General features: G+C 37.8%; 1 long non-coding RNA gene across 2 annotated transcripts in view; it reads right to left on the reverse strand.

Annotated features, from left to right (window-relative positions):
- LOC148188813 (uncharacterized) overlaps positions 1 to 14,819 on the reverse strand; it is a 68,717-nt gene that overhangs the window by 30,706 nt on the left and 23,192 nt on the right. For both annotated transcript variants that reach the window (XR_015777169.1, XR_015777168.1), the window contains exon 3: positions 11,036 to 11,135. This is a non-coding gene — a long non-coding RNA (uncharacterized LOC148188813). The remainder of the gene's footprint in view (positions 1 to 11,035; positions 11,136 to 14,819) is intronic.

Below are 14,819 nucleotides of genomic sequence, written 5' to 3' on the forward strand. Positions count from 1 at the left end.
GCTATAGTATGGCAAAAATATCAAAAAAGGACATGTCCCAAAAATCGTTTAAAACACCTTTAAACTGCATTAAATATCGTGCAAAGACATGCCATAGCATAGAATTTTGAAAAAAATAGCCAAAAACACCATATTTTGGGATGTCGAAAAATCAACCAAAAAGCAAGGCTATAGTATGGCAAAAATGTTGAAAAATGACATGTCCAAAAAAACGCTTAAAACACCTTTAAACTGCATTAAATATCGTGCAAAGACATCCCATAGCATAGAATTTTTAAAAAAAATAGCCAAAAACACCATATTTTGGGATGTCCAAAAAATGACCCAAAAAGCAAGGCTATAGTATGGCAAAAATGTTGAAAAATGACATGTCCCAAAAACAGCTCGAAACACCTTAAAACTGCATTAAATATCGTGCAAAGATACGCCATAGCATATAATGTTGCAAAGAAAGCCAAAATCACCATATTTTGGGATGTCAAAAAGATGACCCAAAAAGCAAGGCTATAGTATGGCAAAAATGTTGAAAAATGACATGTCCCAAAAACCGCTTAAAACACCTTTAAACTGCATTAAATAGCGTGCAAAGACATCCCATAGCATAGAATTTTGCAAAACTAGCCAAAAACACCATATTTTCAGATGTCCAAAAAACGACCCAAAAAGCAAGGCTATAGTATGGCAAAAATGTTGAAAAATTACATGTCCCAAAAATCGCTTGAAACACCTTAAAACTGCATTAAATATTGTGTAAAGACACGCCATAGCATAGAATTTTGAAAAAAAAAATAGCCAAAAACACCATATTTTGTGATGTTGAAAAATCAACCAAAAAGCAAGGCTATAGTATGGCAAAAATGTTGAAAAATGACATGTCCCAAACAACGCTTAAAACACCTTTAAACTGCATTAAATATCGTGCAAAGACACGCCATAGCATATAATTTTGAAAAAAAAAATAGCCAAAAACACCATATTTTGTGATGTTGAAAAATCAACCAAAAAGCAAGGCTATAGTATGGCAAAAATGTCAAAAATTATATGTCCTAAAAATAGCTTAAAACACCTTAAAACGGCATTAAATACCGTGCAAAGACATGCCATCGCATAGAATGTTGCAAAGAAAGCCAAAAACACCATATTTTGGGATGTCGAAAAATTAACCAAAAAGCAAGGCTATAGCATGGCAAAAATGTCAAAAAATGATATTTCCCAAATAGCTTAAAACACATTAAAACTCCAATAAACAGCGTGCAATGACATGCCATAGCATACAGTGTTGCAAAAATGTCCAAAAACACCATATTTTGCATTTCGAAAAAATGACCCAAAAAGAGAGGCTATAGTATGGCAAAAATTTCAAAAAATGACATGCTTCAAAAAATGTCTGAAATGCTTAAAAATTGCATTAAATAGCATGCAAAGACATGCCATAGCAAAGAATGTTGCAAAGAAAGCCAAGATCACCATATTTTGGGATGTCCAAAAAATGACCCAAAAAGCAAGGCAAAAATGTTGAAAAATGACATGTCCCAAAAACAGCTTAAAACACCTTAAAACTGCATTAAATAGCGTGTAAAGACATCCTATAGCATAGAGTTTTGTAAAAATAGCCAAAAACACCACCATATTTTAGGATGTCGAAAAATCAACCAAAAAGCAAGGCTATAGTATGGCAAAAATGTCAAAAAATGATGTGTCCAAAAAAACGCTTAAAACACCTTAAAACTGCATTAAATATCGTGCCAAGACACGCCATAGCAAAGTAGTTCCAAAAACACCATATTTTGGGATGTCAAAAAAATGACCTTAAAAGCAAGCAAAAAATGACATTTCCCAAAAACAGCTTAAAACACATTAAAACTGTATTAAATATCATGCAAAGACATCCTATAGCATAGACTGTTGCAAAAAATGGCAAAAAAAAACATATTTTGGGATGTCAACAAAATGACCTTAAAAGCAAGGCTATAGTATGGCAAAAATGTCGAAAAACGACGTGTCCCAAAAACAGCTTTAAACACCTTAAAACTGCATTAAATGTGCAAAGACACGCAATAGCATAGAATGTTGCAAAAACGGCAAAAAACACCATATTTTGGGCTGTCGAAAAAATAACCCAAAAAGTAAGGCTACAGTATGGTAAAAATGTCAAAAAATGATATTTCCCAAATAGCTTAAAACACATTAAAACTCCAATAAACAGCGTGCAATGACACGCCATAGCATACAGTGTTGCAAAAATGTCCAAAAACACCATATTTTGCATTTCGAAAAAATGACCCAAAAAGAGAGACTATAGTATGGCAAAAATTTCAAAAAATGACAATTCCCTAAAACAGCTTAAAATACATTAAAACTGCATTAAATAGCTTCCCAAGACACGCCATAGCATAGTCGTTCCAAAAATGGCCAAAAATACCATATTTTGGGATGTCAACAAAATGACCTTAAAAGTAAGGCTATAGTATGGCAAAAATGTCAAAAAATCACATTTCCCCAAAACAGCTTAAAACACATCAAAACCGCATTAAACAGTGAGCCAAGACACGCCATAGCATAGAAAGTTCAAAAAGCAGCATAAACAGACCATAATTTGAAAAGGCGTGAAAATGGCCGAAATAGCAAGGCAAAAATGTCAAAAAATGACAATTCCCTAAAACAGCTTAAAATACATTAAAACTGCATTAAATAGCTTCCCAAGACACGCCATAGCATAGTAGTTCCAAAAACGGCCAAAAACACCATATTTTGGGATGTCAACAAAATGGCCCAAAAAGCAAGGCTATAGTATGGCAAAAATGTCAAAAAATGACATTTCACAAAAACAGCTTAAAACACCTTTAAACTGCATTAAATAGCGTGCAAAGACACGCCGTAGCATAAACTGTTGCAAAAAACGGCCAGAAACACCATATTTTGGGATGTCAACAAAATGACCCAAAAAACAAGGCTATAGTATGGCAAAAATGTAAAAAAAAAAAAAAAAAAGACATTTCCGCAAAACAGCTTAAAACACATCAAAACTGCATTAAACAGTGAGCCAAGACACGCCACAGCATAGAAAGTTCAAAAAGCAGCATAAAAAGACCATAATTTGAAAATGGCCCAAAAAGCAAGGCCATAGTATGGCAAAAATGTCAAAAAATGACAATTCCCTAAAACAGCTTAAAATACATTAAAACTGCATTAAACCGCTTCCCAAGACACGCCATAGCATAGTAGTTCCAAAAATGGCCAAAAACACCATATTTTGAGATGTCAACAAAATGACCTTAAAAGCACGGCTATAGTATGTCAAAAATGTGAAAAAATGACATTTCACAAAAACAGCTTAAAACACCTTTAAACTGCATTAAATAGCGTGTAAAGACATCCCAAAGCATAGACCATTGCAAAAAACGGCCATACGCCATAGGACACGCCATAGCATAGTAGTTCCAAAAACACCATATTTTGGGATGTCAACAAAATGACCTTAAAAGCAAGGCTATAGTAAGGCAAAATTTCCCAAAAACGGCTGAAAACACATTAAAATTGCATTAAATAGCATGCAAAGACACGCCACAGCATAGAATGTTCCAAAAACGGCCAAAAACACCATATTTTGCATTTCGAAAAAATGACCCAAAAAGCAAGGCTATAGTATGGTGAAAATGGCGAAAAATGACATTTTCCAAAAGCAGCTTAAAATACATTAAAACTGCATTAAATAGCATGCCAAAACACGCCATAGCATAGTAGTTCCAAAAACGGCCAAAAACACCATATTTTGGGATGTCAACAAAATGACCTTAAAAGCAAGGCTATAGTATGGCAAAAATGTCAAAAGATGACATTTCCCCAAAACAGCTTAAAACACATTAAAACTCCAATAAAAAGCGTGCAATGACACGCCATAGAATACAATGTTGCAAAAATGGCCAAAAACACCATATTTTGCATTTCAAAAAAATGACCCAAAAAGAGAGGCTATAGTATGGCAAAAATGTAAAAAAAAAAAATGACCCAAAACCAGCTTAAAACACATCAAAACTGCATTAAACAGTGAGCCAAGACACGCCATAGCATAGAAAGTTCAAAAAGCAGCATAAAAAAATGGCCAAAAAAGCAAGGCAAAAATGTCAAAAAATGACAATTCCCAAACTAAAACAGCTTAAAATACATTAAAACTGCATTAAATAGCTTCCCAAGACACGCCATAGCATAGTATTTCCAAAAAACGGCCAAAAACACCATATTTTGGGATGTCAACAAAATGACCTTAAAAGCAAGGCTATAGTAAGGCAAAATGTCACAAAAACAGCTTAAAACACCTTTAAACTGCATTAAATAGCGTGTAAAGACATCCCAAAGCATAGACTGTTGCAAAAAACGGCCAAAAACACCATATTTTGGGATGCCAACAAAATGACCTTAAAAGCAAGGCTATAGTATGGCAAAAATGTCGAAAAATGACATTTCTCAAAAACGGCTGAAAACACATTAAAACTGCATTAAATAGCGTGCCAAGACACGCCACAGCATAGAATGTTCCAAAAACGGCCAAAAACACCATATTTTGGAATGTCAAAAAAATGACCTGAAAAGTCATTGCACAAACGGCCAAAAACATTGTAATAGGGCATGTTGAAAAACTTGTCTTGACATGCTATAAGATTATGTTTTCAGCCATTTTTTCCACATGCCATATTTTGTTGTTTTGGCCTTTTTTACGACATGCTATACTACCATGTGTCAATATAATGTGTCTCTATAATATGTCATGTCATAACATCAAAATATGGAATTTTGAAAAAATTGCTCAAAATGATATGTATAATATATCAAAAAACATTAAATTTTGAGAAAAAATGGCTGAAAAAGCCATGTTAAGGCTAACGGAAACACGTCACAGTAAAGCATGTCAAAATAAAGACCAAAGTTGTCACAATACAGCTTGTTGAAAGAATGGCTGAAAAGTAAATATTATAGCTTGTAGAGACTAAAGTCATACTTTACTATGTCGAAACGAAAGGCGGAAAACATCACAAAATAGCATATTGAAAAAATGGTGGCGCCGACATAGTGTAGTATGTCAAAAAACGTCAAATTTTTAAATGTAAAAAAAAATGGCTGAAAACGACACGTACACTTGAGATCAAAATTAATTTATGAACACTTGATTTTTTCAGAAACAATGGAATCTTTGCTCAACATTTGAAGGAATATTTTTTGTGGCTATACCATGCTACTAAAACAGGGTTTTACAAAATAACCAAGGCGCTTTTAGATTAGAGAACAGCAACGACCGGAGCACGGGAAAGAGAACAACTAAATTTTCTGAAGGTTACAACATTCAGCAATTAGTAGGACGTGTACTTCAGCACATCTGCGGCCGCAGAACATCAGTAGTCGCTCACACTGCCGTGGTGTGACTTTGGTCCGCTCTTCTTCCAGTCTCTTCCACAGTTTGGTGGCTTAACTTTGTCGCCAGGGATTTTCCAGAGGTTTTCTGTTGGGTTTGGATCTGGACTCTGGCCATTTACCCGTTTTGCTGTGACGGGGGGCGACGTCCTGCAGAAGGTTCTGATAAACATTTGCATTCACTCTGCCGTGTAGCTGCAGAGAACGTTCCCCAAACCGTGACACTTCCTCCTCCACCTCTCGCTGACCTCTTTACACACTTTGGGTTCAGTCGTTCCCCAGTTTGACGACCGACATAATGTTTCCCATCGGACCCAAATACATTAAACTTGCTTTCATCACTAAAGTGAACTTGGGACCAGTTCTCCTCTGTCCACACATGCTCCTCAGCAAAGGTTCGTCTAACCTTTTGATTCTTTCTGCTGATGAGAGGTTTGGTCACTCCAGAGCGACCTTTCAGTCCAAATGCTCTTAAACGTCGAGACACTGTATGACGAGACGTTCCTGCTCAGCGCTGAACTGGCGAACAAAACCAGCTGCAGTGTTGAACCGATTTCCCATTGAGATTCTCCGCATTATCCTGTCCTCTCTTGCATTTGTCTTTCGTGGACGGCCAGCCTTCTTGGGGGACTTGAATGAGTTTGTAACGTTCTGAAGATGCAATATTCTAGAAATCACAGATTTGGAACGACCAAGTTCTCTTGCTATGGCTGATGGGGTCATCCCTTTGGCCTTCATCTGGACAACCAAGTTAGGCTGCCAGTTAAACACGGTTTGTCAGATAATTAATGAAATTAGCACCATGTGCCAGATTAACACCAGTAACTGGGAGGTATCTTAAAGTGTTCTCTACTTTTGATCAGTGCTCTTTTTCAAATATCTCAAGTTTTTTATACTGTGCTTCAGAATATATGTAACTCATGAAACTCAGAAAATACTGCACTTTTCCACCCGTTTAGATAATTTCTAATAGAACTATAGAGTGACCTTGATATTTAGGAAATATTGATCTCCCAGTGCTTGTTGAGACACGTAATGGTATACCATGTCAAAAAAAGGCCAAAAAAATCACAATACATCATGTTGAAAAAAATCTAATTTTGTCATTTAAAACTTCTTAGTTTGACAAAAACTAGTTATAAAATGTCAGAGTACAGTATGGCAAAAGAAAATGGCAAAAATAATGTCATATAGTAAGCCAGAGAACTGTCATAAAATTTCACTTTCTATTATTTAGAAAAAAGTAATCATTGTACAGAAGGTCCAAAAACTGTCACAAAACCTCTTTTTATAGTAGGTAGATACAAGATGTCACAGCAACAGAATGCACAACACTGGCATTATTAACCCCTGAATGACCTAACGACTATATTCAGTTTGTCGAGGATAAGCCCGGCAGATATTCTTCTGTTAAAGTTGGAAATATAGGATTTTGAGTGTTAAGTGTCAAGACGTGTGGCTACACATATTAAAATAAAAACTCTATCATGCCTTCAGTGGTAAACAAAGTTGAAAGTCGCAAAAAAAATCACAAAAAAGGACTTAAGCACTTATCTCATATGCTGAATATTATATTTACACTGGAGCAAATCACACATTATTAAAATTCAAGTTGCTGAGAATCCAACAGTTCAAAAAATGTGATACAAGCCCTTGTACTTTTGGAGATACAGTTATTTTGGTAACATACTATTTGTAGTTGTTTTGTCACAAAAGGTTAAGTATTGTGTCACTTTTCCTGTAAACCCAAGTGGAAACAGAAGTTCCTATGATCACATGTATTTTAAAAAATGCACTTAAAAACCAGACTGACTCAATTAAGAATAAATTATGTAACAGAAGAAAATGCAGAAAATGCAGGGAGTGCATCATCTTAAAGATGAGCAGCAGTACACAAAAGCAAAGCAGCAAAAAAAAGAAAGAAAGAGAAGTAAAACAGTTCAGATTTGTGAATCCAGCACCAACATCGGGCAGTTTAGCAGCTGTAAGAGGGCGAATTTCATGCTGCTCAAAACTCTGAAGGCCTAAAATTCATCAGAATCAGAAGATTTCTTTTTGTCCTCAAAAGACGTTTGAAGCTTAAAGAATTTGGGTTAAAACGCTGATCAATTTGCCTGATGAGTATGTTTATCTGCACCCAGTGATGACGATCAAGCGGCTGCCTGACTGAGTCTCAACAGAGCGAAGCAGAACGAGTTTTGCACACAGTGGATGATCAGACGGCCCCGAAAAACAGTGAATGAGTGGAGGGTCACTGAAGGGTGACAGCAGTGAAGTTTTGTCTACAATGAGATTAAGCTGTCAAAACTTTGCTGAAATCTAATTTTCTTTTGCTCAGCTTCTCATTATGCAACAACATGATTACAGTGACGAGAAAACTGCGATGAAATGCAGGAAATTAGAAAAAAACATTTCTAATATCTCATGATTAATTTACAAGATTACAGCGACAGGATTAAAGCAGTGAGGAAACTTGGGAAAATGACCAGAGATTGCAATAATCATCTTAATCCCTCATACGATGTGTGGCCGTCTGACGTTTTGTGAATACTTAAGTTGTCAGGGTTTGAAGTTTCTGTCCTTCACTTCCTGTTTTATTTTGTATTCTCCCCTTCCCCGGTGTTGTCTCTCAGTTTACTTCCTCCCATTGTTCCCTTTCCCACCGCTGGTGATTTCCCTCATTTGCCTCACCTGTGTCTCGTTCTGCCCCTCCCTCATGTGTATATAAGCCAAGCTCTCCCTTCCCACCGCGCCAGTTCGTCTCCTCTTCCCTCTGAGCAAACGCCCCAGCATTTCTGCATATTGATTCCTCGTGTACGACCTTTGTGACCAATTTCCAGACCTGTGAGCTTTGCCTGATCCTTCTGTACTGTTGCCGTGAGTTTCTGAGTACCGACTTTGGACTGCAATAAAGACCACGCTTCTGCCTAATCCTCCGAGTGCTGCTGCATTACTGTGTCCGCCTGCCTGTGAGTTTGTGACATAAGCGTGACGGGATGAAAGTGAGTTTGTGTGTGTGTGTGTGTGTGTGTGTCTGTGTTTGTGTGTGTGAAACAAAAACAAAAGTGAGAAATGGAGGTGGTGAGATAAAGATGCAACAGTCGCTGTGTTTCAGTCTCATCACAACAGAAGAAGCTCTTATCTGACCCAGTCAGCAAGTTTCTGCCAGATCCCAACACTGCATGATAACTGTGTGTCTGTGTGTGTGTGTGTGTGTGTGTGTGTGTGTGTGTGTGTGTGTGTGTGTGTGTGTGTGTGTGTGTGTGTGTGTGTGTGTGTGTGTGTGTGTGTGTGTGTGTGTGTGTGTGTGGGTGGGTGTGTGGAGGTCGCTACAGCACACTGCATATCAAAGACTACACACACTTTCAAATGCTCGTGTCTGTGTTACGGGTTATTTTATTAATTTTTGTTTGTCAGCAGGATGATGGAAATAGAGCCGTGAAGAGATGACGTATTTTTGTAGGTAAGTTAGCATCACTGGTTCCCTCGTCAAAAAACCTTTTGGGATTTTTGAATGAGATTTTCGGTTATCGCCAAAAATTAGCTCAACAAGAGCTGTTGTTAGGCTATACATGAACTACATCTTGGTCGCACGACTTAAACGTCACAACTACAAACACTGTAAAACACGTCAAAATGGAAAAATATAAACAGACAAATCTTCTCTAGCTGGAGCGCGACTGTTGCTGTAAAGCTGTAAAGGCGGTGAGTGTGTTTAACGAGTTTCTGTGTCCGCTGTGATGACGTCTTACGTCCCCAACAAACACTTGAGTCTGATTTAGCCACTTGTAAGCAACTGTGAAGATGCGTAAAAAAATCGGGTTTATAAGGACGTATTTTATGTTGCAGAACAAAACGTCTAAATATCTTTAGCCTGTGTTAACCACAGACCTTATTTAAGGCATTTTAACGTAAACTCAAAAAACCCCAGAGACTTTGAGAAAAAGGAACCGGAAGTGCTAAAAGGCTAACGGGCTTGGGACTCATTACTTCACTGCTCTATACGGGCTTAGCGTGGGAAAAAGAAAAATGTCCTTTTTTGTGCACGTTTATAAAAAATAGTAAAAATTCCAAAACTTTAAACGATGTATGTATGTATGTTATGATTATTTTATGTCGGAGAACAAAACGTGAAAGTATCTTCAGCTTGTCTTAACCGCAGACCTTATTTCAGACTTAAAACCAAAAACACATTGAATTTGGAGCTGAAATGCTAACTGATTTCGGGGTTTTAGGACTCATTCCTGGGGTTCTCTACGATGAGGGCGAAGGATAAAGTTAGGAAATGAAGTATAAAAAGCATAAAAGTCCATGAATAGATGGGTCAAACAAACAAACACAGGACTTTTCACCCCGCAGACTGCTGTTTGTGTCCCATGTGAAACAAGGTACAAGGTAGATTTATCTTTTTTTAAAACTACATTTAAAAAAATTAAATGTTGTCCCTAAATACTGAACTTCTGACGTCAAAGGAGGAGTTTCTGAGTCTCACAGCCTAATAAAAAGAAGCTGATCTGTAGTCTGGTGGTTCAAAAAGTCAGTGTTAAGATATTTTAATTACCTTTTTAATGTCATGTTTTTGGGGTTTTTTACATTACACCACAATGCCAAGCCATGCCTCTCTTTCTAAACCTAGCCTCATTTACAAGATAAAATACAAACTGTTGAAAGCTGTAATGTAAATGTTTCTGCGGCTTATAACGAACTTGCAGCTTTTATTTAATATTATAAACACATTGCCACATTAGAGGCTGTGGAAAAATATATCTATTTGGAAACGTATTGTTGTTTTTAAGCAGACTTCACTCTTCCCACTGACCCTAATGTGTAAAAAGGTGATAGAGGACGCCTGGCGGCTGATGCCCTGAAGGCAGAGCCAAACACCTGCACCATGACACCCTCATGATGTCTTTAGGCGATATTTCACCAGCTTAGAAAAATAAAAACAGGAACGTGATAAATGTTTGGGGTATCTACGAAAAAGATTCAATTATCACTACACCTGTACACACATAATTTATATATATATTTATACATTGGCTTGATTGATTGAAAAATATGTGAAGAAGGCAATAGGCAACCTAAGAAGAAAAAGTACAAGAAAAATACCTGAAAATTTAAAAAAAAAAAAAAAAAAAAAAAAAAATCCAAAAAAAATGGGAAAGTAAAAACAGGAAAGTAAAAAAAATAAAAATAAAAATAAAAAATTGGAGGGGAAAAAAGATTTAAAAATACAATTACTTTGTAAAATAATTCTAAATATAGTTATGATAATTAGAAATACAGTTATCTGGAAATTTCTCCCTAGCTTTATAAAAAAAAATCTAAATCTACTCATTTCTTGCAGTTTGCAGGACATGTATTGCCAAGTTGCTCTTTGCTGTTTTCCATGTTTTTAAAATCCCACCAGTTTGCTCGGGCTTCAAAGCTGTAAATACTGGTGAAAGGTCTGAATGCACAAAAAAAGTGACATTGATCCAGGTTTCAAAGGGTTATTAATACTGACAAATACCGCATACTGAGAACCTAACGTGACCTAACTAATAACGGCCATTAAATCGAGCGCTAACATCTGAAACAGGCGAATATTCACCTCACACAGCATCAGAAACAACATGAGAGCTCCTACCTTGATGAAGAAAGATGTTTCAGGTGTTAACTTTGTCAGAAAGGACGGTTGGATGGCGTTGACGCTCGTTATGGCTTCAAATGTCTAACCTCAGAGCTGTCTGGAAAAAAAAAACAGGAGGCAAAAATAAAGTTTACCTAACACTGCAACACTAAAATACAATTTATAGAGCTAATATGCACTTTGTTTTGGAGTAAACAGGCTATTTATAGTTCTTTAAATGAATATTTTATCTAAAAATAAAAAATGTATTTATTATATTTATGTGGGGTCCTTGCCAGGACCTCTGTGGGGGAGGCGCCTCTTCTGGCATTTTTTAAATTTTTTTATAATGCTGCTTTATGCACTCTACCATCTTACATACTTGACATTTTTAGGATTTTGAACATTTCTACAATTTTAGGACATTTCTTGGATTTTGGGACATTTCTGGGATTTTTGGACTTTTCTCAGATTATAGGACGTTTCTAAGATATGAGGTCATTTCTAGAATTTTAGGATTTCATTGTGCCATCAGCTGCTGAAATCCACTGCTTATGAAATTAAGTTGTTACCGGTAGTTTTAAAACCTGAATTTTCTACGATTTGGACATTTCCAAGATTTTAGGACGTTTTGAGGATTACAGCATATGTCATGGATATTAAAGTGTTTCTTGGATTTTAGAACATTTCTTGGATTTTAGGGTGTTTCTTGGATTTTGGGACGTTTCTAGAATTTTTGATTGATTTTAAAATTTAGGATATTAGAGGCTTAGCTAGGGCCTCGGTCGGGGGTGTGAGGGATCTTCCTCTTTAAAATAAATAAATAAATGAAAAGCTCTATTTGGATGCTGTTTTATGCACTCTGGCACCTTATGGCTACTAAAAGTACAAAAACAATTCCCAGTGTGAATGACTTAATTTTTTAATATGAATTAGAAAATGGTTGGGGGGGCCACCTGGCACCCTATAAAGGTCCAGATTTGGTCTGCGCATCATAAAATGAGTATCACTGCTCCACAATATGGACTCAAATGATCCCAGTGTGACTAAGATAGTGGTGTAGGACCAGCGGTCACTACGAGCAAACCGCCATCAGGCATCTCAGAGATGGGGGATCAAAGGTACATTTACACAAATTGAACGATAGTCATGAACAGGTTAATGTTGGACACTTTTCTCCTCTGAACTCCCTGAGGAGTGAACAAATGGAGAATGTATGTGTTTTTGCCCCGGAGGTCTGGCGTGAATCTCCGCGCTGAGACTAATGGTCTCAGCCTAAAACAACATACGTTCGGTTTAATTCAGCGCTGCAGTCAACTTTATTGTCGTAGCTAAATTACAATCCACCCTCGGCTCTGTTTACGTGTTCTCAGGACGAAGCCTCCTGCAACTATTTATTTCATACGACACAACAACTTCAACAACTGAGGACATTTACAGCCGCAGAGATTTAAAAGATTTAAACGCCGTGGACTCTGAACGGATTTTCTACAGTTTTCACAGTCCGGTACATGTGTTATTTCATGTTCACGTTGTTATGCAGCACCAGGGATGAAAGTATACTGATGTATATATGATGTATATATAATTATACTTCATCCCTTCTATCGTTCTCCTGCCTCTCGCTTCATGCATTTGCAAACACATGCATTGAATTTTGCAGGTGTGTAACATCACATACAGCAAAGTTTTTATTCAAATGGTGAAAGAGCCACAAGATAAACTGAGTTTTAACCCTTTGTAATGTAAAGCAGCATTGTCCTGCTTTCAAAGTTCTCTTTCACACTTGTTTAAACCTTGAACCCTGAGAAAATAGAATAAAATGAAAACGCAATGAGAAACTTGACAATAAATGTGTTATAAATTGCTAGAAATGAGTAGTTTCAGAAAATTAATTTCAAAAAGCTAAGAGGAAAAGAATAAACTGTCACTGTTTTTGTTGATCTGATAAAAGACGGTGGAGTTAAAATGAGCGTGACTCCTGCTCCTCTCTTCAGCTTCAAGCACCCATCAAACACTGTAATACTGTACAGCAGATTACACGTGACAGACTCATTACAATCTGCCCAGAGCCTCAAAAACAAAACGCTGCTCGGCCACAGCTTCGCTCTGTGTCGATTAGTTTGTGGGAATTTCATTTAGCAAAAAAAAAAAAAAAAACCTATCTAAAGGTGTTCAGACTAGATTTTATTCAGGGCAGTTTTACTAGACCGAAACATTAACCCCTTCACTCGCAGCAGTGATTGTCTGATCACATCTGCAATTCATTGTGCCATCAGCTGCTGAAATCCATTGCTTATGAAATTAAGTCGTTACCGGTAGTTTTAAGACCTGAACCCTGAATGAGGGATCCTCCTCAGTCGCTCTTCCTGAGGTTTTTTTTCCCGTTAATGAGTTTTTTCAGGAGAGTTTTTCCTCAGTCGATGTGAGACTCCAAGCACAGATGTCGTACCTCTGAGGCCAATTATGATTTCTGATGATGAGCTTTTTAAATAAAACTGACCTGACGCTGCCTGATGCGTTTCATGCGCATGCGACTGGTGGCGTCCGGCTGTCTGCTGCTCAGCAGCGACACCGCCAACTGTTGTCTGGCTACATTCTCGCCTGATGCCTTTTGGTGCTGCACATTTTACAATGTTTGGCAGCGCATTTAGGGGTGTATTTCACCAGCTCGTTCTTATTCTGATCTCGTCAAATATCTCTGTCAGTGCTTTTGGCGTAGCGCTGGCATCAGGTGAGCGCAGTGTTATTAACTGCCAGCGGAGGGATGGATGGCGCCTGACGCGTGGACGGGTGGCACCGCTTGAGAATGTGGCCAGACTGAACGTGTCGCATGCGCATAAAGCGCGTCAGGATGGCGTCAGGATGGCGTCACGCTGTAACGCTGCTCGTAACAACGTGATACAAGGAGCCCGAATGTGCTTATAGGGCTGGTGGAAGGGGAGGTGGAAGGGTCCCGTAAATCGGGACCTTAGAATGAAAATAAAAATAATATAATAACGAGCCTCTTTCCCTGAATCCTAAACATCCATGATTCTGTCGCCTAAAACTAACCATCCATGCTGCTGTTTGTGCCGCTGTTGCCGAAACACAACCATGTGCCACCGTGTGCTGTTGTTGACATCACGATAGCAGCATCCCGGAGCGTAAACATGTAGATACTTTTTTGTCTGATAGAAAACTTGTCAAAAGTGCTGAGTGCAGATGCAAAATGCATAATAAAACATAAAACAACAAGAAAAAAAATATACACATCAACAGATAAAAGATACAGATAAAAGGAAGGATAAATCGAAAAAGAGGAAAATTGCACAAACCCTCAGGGGAGTAACACGAGAGCTCGGGTCGCCTGAGAGCAGCACCAGCGGATGCTCCCCCACATCCTTTTCATTGTTTTAATTTGTCTTATTTGTGCAGGTTAAGCTGCTGTAAAAGCCATCCAATCCTTCGGAGAATTTGCCAGAAAATACCTTTTCCAAAGGAACTTTACCACCACTCCTCTCTCTCTCTCTCTCTCTCTCACACACACACACACACACACACACACACACACACACACACACACACACACACACACACACACACACACACACACACACACACACACACACCCCTGCCAGGCCTTATTATATACTTATCTGCTGAGCGTCCCTGAAGAGCATCAAGTATCAAACATGGATCAGGTGTGTGTAAAGTGTGTGTGAGTGTGTATTTGTGTTCCTGCTGGTGTGTGTGTGTGTGTGTGTACTCTCTGTACATCATACTGACGAGGAAAGGTTAACGTGTGTATGAATAACATTTG

Source organism: Plectropomus leopardus, chromosome 8 (assembly GCF_026936395.1).
Source record: "Plectropomus leopardus strain MGB_pleo_1.0 chromosome 8, ASM2693639v1, whole genome shotgun sequence".
NCBI lineage: Eukaryota > Metazoa > Chordata > Actinopteri > Perciformes > Serranidae > Plectropomus > Plectropomus leopardus.